General features: G+C 44.0%; 1 protein-coding gene across 4 annotated transcripts in view; it reads left to right on the top strand.

Moving 5' to 3' along the window:
• Positions 1 to 7,500, top strand: part of ankfn1b (ankyrin repeat and fibronectin type III domain containing 1b) — a 110,015-nt gene that overhangs the window by 6,407 nt on the left and 96,108 nt on the right. The window lies entirely within an intron of this gene.

Here is a 7,500-nt window from a genome sequence, read left to right as displayed (position 1 = left end):
TGTATCAGTTGTGAAACCCATGAGGCATTGTCATCAGTGCAAAGGATGCAAAGAGCTATCTCCAGGTCTTGGTTTAGCTTTTCTGCTTTGCTTGTGGGTGAAACCCGGAAGATAAGCTTACTAAGATACCCGGAAGGTGGCAGAATTCTCATCAGAAATTGGCAGTAAACTGTGGATCTTGACATAGATCTGAACCTTGAGCAATGGTTTGGAGGGGACTGGAAGTCCTTGGCCCGGCGCTGGCCCCATATTCAACGCCAAGCCCTCTCTTTTGCTATACAGGTGGCCGCCATGTGCCATGCTTTGCCACAATACAGGCAGAGTCAGTGAAAGCGATGCCTCTCCTTCTCGCTAGTGAAGAGGTAGCGGTGGCCAATCTCCATGGGCTGTGGAGGCAGGGTTGGTGGAGTCTTGAAGTGAGGTGGGTTGGGAGGTGGACCGGGCTGCCAGGGTCTAAGGGACCCCCACTCGGAGCGTAACATCCTCATCCGTCGGTCGATCCGGGTGGCCAGGCTGATCAGGGCATTCTCAGTGTTGAGTGCCCGGATAAAGGCGTTGTAGAGAGCTGTGGAATCAAACCCACTCTCTGCCACGGCGGTGCAAAGTCTTTGGTGTATTCAGCTATGGATCGCCTGTCTTGGGTGGTCTGGAACAAGGACTGGGCCGCATCCTGTCAGGGGGTGACCGAGTCGAAGATCTTGCATAGCCTTACCCGAAAGCAGGAAGATTACATAGGCCACCTTGGTAAGTTCATCCGGGAAAGACGATGGCTGAAGCTAAAAAGTTATTTCACAGTTCAACAGGAACGGCCTGCACTCCCCCAGTTGTCCCGCAAAGCGTTTAGGGGTCGGTAGATGAACCTCAGGACAGGCGCCCGATCTGGGATGCAAAACGAGGGGCAGGAAAGTCTCAAACGGAATAGGAAGACGATGGGATGATCTGGCCATAAACGTGAGGAATCCGCGTCCATTTAAGCAGGGGGGAGATGGCAGCCGGGACGTTTGCAAGTTCGTGGTACCCCAGAAGCGGAAGTGGGAGCTGTGGAAGTGGATAAAACGGAATTGTGCACGCCGCTGGCTGACAACTGCATTAATCGCACGTTAATGAAATGTGCGTTAACACGCTATCAACTCGTTAATTTTGACAGCCCTAGTTAATATATTACACCCATAAATTTTTCTTTTATTAATGATTTACTGTAGGTTTATTTTTTATGAGCTAGTCAGAGGTGATGTAGTAAAGAAGATCCTCTGAGATAACATGAGGAGAAACCTTGCAAGGAACCCATCCTCATCTGGTTGGCACTGATTTCCATTCATTACAGTTTTATTGTCGTTGAGGTGTTTAGTTAAGTGATAAACTGTTCCTGATGGTTGTTTGTGTTACTCATCACGTTAATCATGCTTCATGAAGCGCTGGCTGAATTTTTCCTTAGACCTTCAACTTCTTTGTTACTGTTCACCATTCTGGTACAAACCTCTCGTGATAAAGGGCGTGGCTTAACAGTACTTTACTCTCATTACCTCATTGGTAAAGATTTGTTACAGACATTAGGATGAAGAACTGAGTGGAGAAACTCCAGAAAGAGTAAAATAAACATCTCGTTTAAATTGTTATAAGTATAGTTTAAGAGTTGACGAGTGTTAAGTGACGTGACCACACCAGGTGTTTCTACCTTTTCTGTCTCACACAAGTACATAAGGTGTGTGTGTGTGTGTGTGTGTGTGTGTGTGTGTGTGTGTGTGTGTGTGTGTGTGTGTGTGTGTGTGTGTGTGGCCAAGGACAGTGTTAAACATGTGAAGACAGCGTTTGGGTGAGGAGGAACTGTGTGAATACATAAAGTGTTGCTTTATGATACAAGTGTTACGTTTATTCACATGAACAGTGTTTCTGAAATGTGTTTCTCTCAACTCTGACTCATCTCTGATTCATACATCCCGAAATATTTTCAGGTGTAAACCAGTGTGTGTGTGTGTGTGTGTGTGTGTGTGTGTGTGTGTGTGTGTGTGTGTGTGTGTGTGTGTGTGTGTGTGTGTGTGTGTGTGTGTGTGTGTGTGTGTGTGTGTGTGACTCACTCACTAGACAGACTTTTTATTGCCAACAGGGTTTTTTATTTTCATTTTACGGAAACCATTTAAAAGGTTATTGTGTTTCAGGTGTGTGTGTGTGTGTGTGTGTGTGTGTGTGTGTGTGTGTGTGTGTGTGTCAAAGTCAAGACACTAGAGGGTGATGTTTATCTATCCGTCATCTTACATTTGGATATTTGCTGTCTGAGTACACCATGTAACAAACCCGCACACACCACACACACAGACACAGACACACACACACACACACACACACACACACACACACACACACACACACACACACACACACACACACACACACACACACACACACTCACACCTAAACCAGAATAATATTTTTCTTTCAGTGTCAGAAATATTGCACAGAAGTGTTCTGTAATCTCTCCTGAAGATGCCACAAAACTCCATACATGTATGTGTATGATGTGTGCTGTGAATGAAACAGCCATTGCTATGGAAACACTATGGTATCAGGACAGGCACATTAATGTAAACTAGAGCAAATGATGTTTCTCAGAAAGAAAGAGATGTGATTAATAGAATATGGGCAGTGGCAGTTCTTCACAGAAAGTGTCTTTAAAAAGCACTGATGCATATGTCATTTGTTTAACAAATGACATATAACAACACAGAGCTTCATCACACAACACAGAGCTACATCACACAACACAGAGCTCCATCACACAACACAGAGCTCCATCACACAACACAGAGCTCCATCACACAACACAGAGCTCCATCACACAACACAGAGCTCCATCACACAACATAGAGCTCCATCACACAACATAGAGCTCCATCACACAACACAGAGCTCCATCACACAACACAGAGCTCCATCACACAACACAGAGCTTCATCACACAACACAGAGCTCCATCACACAACACAGAGCTCCATCACACAACACAGAGCTCCATCACACAACATAGAGCTCCATCACACAACACAGAGCTCCATCACACAACACAGTGCTCCATCACACAACACAGTGCTCCATCACACAACACAGTGCTCCATCACACAACACAGAGCTCCATCACACAACACAGAGCTCCATCACACAACACAGAGCTCCATCACACAACACAGAGCTCCATCACACAGCACAGAGCTCCATCACACAGCACAGAGCTACATCACACAGCACAGAGCTACATCACACAGCACAGAGCTACATCACACAGCACAGAGCTACATCACACAGCACAGAGCTACATCACACAGCACAGAGCTACATCACACAACATAGAGCTCCATCACACAACACAGAGCTTCATCACACAACATACAGCTACATATACAACACAGAGCTCCATCACACAACACAGAGCTCCATCACACAACACAGAGCTCCATCACACAACACAGAGCTCCATCACACAAGGTACAGCTCCATCACACAACACAGAGCTCCATCACACAACACAGAGCTCCATCACACAACACAGAGCTCCATCACACAACACAGAGCTCCATCACACAACACAGAGCTCCATCACACAACATAAAGCTACGTATAAAACACAGAGCTACATCACACAACACAGAGCTCCATCACACAACACAGAGCTCCATCACACAACACAGAGCTCCATCACACAACACAGAGCTCCATCACACAACACAGAGCTCCATCACACAAGGTAGAGCTCCATCACACAACATAGAGCTCCATCACACAACACAGAGCTCCATCACACAACACAGAGCTACATCACACAAGGTAGAGCTCCATCACACAACATAAAGCTACGTATAAAACACAGAGCTACATCACACAACACAGAGCTACATCACACAACACAGAGCTACATCACACAACATAGAGCTCCATCACACAACACAGAGCTCCATCACACAACACAGAGCTCCATCACACAACACAGAGCTCCATCACACAACACAGAGCTCCATCACACAACACTAAGCTCCATCACACAACACTAAGCTCCATCACACAACACAGAGCTCCATCACACAACACAGAGCTCCATCACACAACACAGAGCTCCATCACACAACACAGAGCTCCATCACACAACACAGAGCTCCATCACACAAGGTAGAGCTCCATCACACAACACAGAGCTCCATCACACAAGGTAGAGCTCCATCACACAACATAAAGCTACATATACAACACAGAGCTCCATCACACAACACAGAGCTCCATCACACAACACAGAGCTCCATCACACAACACAGAGCTCCATCACACAACACAGAGCTCCATCACACAATACAGAGCTCCATCACACAAGGTAGAGCTCCATCACACAACATAAAGCTACATATACAACACAGAGCTCCATCACACAGCACTTGGCACTCCATCTGTTTTTAAAATAACATTTCCTTTTCTGGGAAGATGTTCCTCTAGATGTTGTTGAGATTCATTCAGTCACATGGGTGTTAGTAAAGGCAGGTAGTGATGTAGGTGAGAAGGTGAGGAGGTCCAGGGTGCAGTCAGCATTTAAATTAATCCCAAAGGTGTTCAATAGCTTTTAGAGCTCTATAGCCGGTGATCTTCCACTCCAACCCTTGGAAAGCAGATCTTCATGGAGCTGGCTTTGTGCACAGGGGCACTGTCATGCTGGAACAGGTTTGGGTCTCTTAGTTCAAGTGAAGGCAAAATTTCATGCAGCATCTAAGGACGTCTGATACAATTGTGTGTCTCTAAGTTGCTGGTAACAGTTTGGAGAAGAACCACATCTGGGTGGAAAAGTCAGGTGTCCAAATACTTTTGTTCCTTGTATTTTAGGTAGAAATGGAAGTTAAAATCTCTCCCTCTGGAAGTTTAAACACACTTCATCGTCAGCCGGAGCAGAAGAGCAGCACAACTCCTGTATTATTCATCCCAAACCAAATCGGTTTCAGCCTCAAAGCTGCTGAATGTCACTGATTTAGTGGAAATCATTTTGGAAAGTGTGTGTGTGTGTGTGTGTGTGTGTGTGTGTGTGTGTGTGTGTTTCATGTTGTTAATGTAGAATCTAAGCATAATGCATAAAAAGTATAATATAATAACTTTTACAGTAACTCACCTGAATACCTTCTGTGTTTGATATACATTAAATGTAGTGAGTAATTGGGCTTTAAACAAGCCTTGATCTCACACACACCCACACACACACACACACACACACACACACACACACACACACACACACACACAATGAATGGGGTGGTAACTAGTGGTGTCACATGACCATTATAAGTAGACTCAAAAAGCTTGTCAAGCGACACAAGCAAGGTGTCACATCCCTGATCAGAACCCAGTAGCAGGTCATTTACCACGTTTCCCAGTGCTGTCTGTGTGGAGTGATGAGGCCTCAATCTGACTGATCCATTTCAGGAATCAAATGTAGGTATGAAGATAAACTTGCATTAAGATGTTGTGTATCAGACTTACCAGGGTCACATGGAATCACTGGCCAGAAAATCAGCAGTTATAGAACACAGTCTGACAGGTAATAGATGAGGAGCCACAACCCAAACCCTGGAGAGACTAATATTTATGCCTCTTGACTAAGAATTCATGGCATCAGAGCCAACATCATTACATATTCCAAAATGACTCTGAGAAGGTTTTGAAACTCCTTTGATAACATGCCTGGGATTCATCTTTCACCACATCATAGAGTCCTTCTGGTAACAGTTGATTGATTGATTCGTGTTAGCAATTATATACTTCTACCTATGCCAGGGTTTTGAGGCATCAGTCAGCCAGCCTTGTGTTTGATCACACGTCCACGGTGAGGGAATTCTCCAATACGTGAGAAGCTCCTTAAAGCTGTCCCTGTTAAAGTTAAAGCTAATGTGTGGGATGAGAGTGCCAAAGAACTAAAATTCCCCGATCACTGCTCCACCATGGAGAAAGGATTGTTGGTCTGAAGGTTGGAGTGGAAGAACTTGAATGTCCTGCACAGAGCCCCGACCTCTTCAACTCCACTGAACCCCACTGGGATTAACTGTAACTGGAGACTTGTTTTTGGACATCTGACTTTTCCAGCCATTTTTGGTTCTTCCTCAAACTGTTACACAAAGTTGGAGACACACAATTGTATTAGACGTCTGTGGATGCAATAGCGTGATATTTTCCAGCATGCCAATGCCCCTGTGCAGAAAGCCAGCTCAATGAAGATCTGCTTTCCATGGGTTGCTGCTATAGATCTCTAAAATCTATTCAACACCTTCGAAATAAATATCAATGCTGACTGCACCCCAGGAACCTCATCCACCTCACCTACATCAGTACCTGACTTTACTAAGGGGGAGAGAGAGAGAGAGAGAGAGAGAGAGGGAGGGAGATGAAAAGAGAGGGAGAAAATAAAGCAGTACTAAAGAGAAGGTTCACTTTGCTCTCAATTTCTTTTCTTTTCTTTTCTTTTCTTTTCTTTTCTTTTCTTTTCTTTTCTTTTATTTCAGCTTCTCCAATTAGGGGGCGCCATAGCGGATCATCCGTCCTTATACCCCCTGTTCTCTCCAACCTCTTTCTCCTTCTGCTCTCCTGCACTTCCTCATTCCACCACGTCTCTTTGTCTTCCTTTTTATTTCCAGATGTTACACCAAGGACGTATCTATCGGTCTCCCTCATCACTTCTGCAGTAGTTTCCCAATCATCCAGCACCTCTTCACCACCACCGAGCTCCTGTCTGACCTCACAGAGATTTAGATGTTTGCAGAATTTGATTGGAGTTTATTAAACTACAGAATAACTTTCCCAGATTGCTGCTCACACAAATGCGCCTGTTCCAGATGTCAGGGCTGAACTACATTTAGAACCACAGAGAATTCTTTTACAGCGGCCAAATAGAATTTAATTTTTTCTGTTCTCTTTTAGTTATTTGGAAGTCTGATGGGTTTTAATTGTCTTTGCCATTTCTAATTTTTCCAATTGTTTGATTTTGCCTACATTTAAAATGGCTGATTCTTCACGATTAGTGTTTTTCATGTTGGTTCACTGATCCCAAAATTGGTTTGTATTGATAGATTTTTTTATTATTGTTAGCTGTTTTTGGGTTTTTTGATTGAGTGTATGTTTGTTTTGTTTTAGGGGTTCACAGTAAAGAGGGGGCTCTGTGTCTCTGTGTCTCTGATTTGACCATGATGTTCTTGCAAATGGTTTGCTCGTCCTAATCAAACCAATTTTTGTCCCTTTTGGGTATCAGATTTTTTAGATTGTTAAAAAGATTGACGGCTTCTTTAGTGTGAGAGTAGGTGTAATCTAGAAACTGATCTAAGATTGCTTGAATTTTTGGAGTGTGAAGTTCTTTTTGATAATCTTCTGCACTGTTTTCAGCTCCTCTGAATGGTTTCCTGATGTTTTATATCTCACTGGGCTCTGTGATAATGGTGTTTTTGCTTTTGTTTTATTTGACTATGATCAATACATTTTCTCCTCTGTGTG

The sequence above is a fragment of the Silurus aristotelis genome (assembly GCF_946808225.1).
Source record: "Silurus aristotelis genome assembly, chromosome: 1".
NCBI classification, from domain to species: Eukaryota; Metazoa; Chordata; class Actinopteri; order Siluriformes; family Siluridae; genus Silurus; species Silurus aristotelis.
The sequence above is the reverse complement of the archived record's forward strand: the minus strand, read 5'-3'. Positions and strand labels throughout refer to the sequence as shown.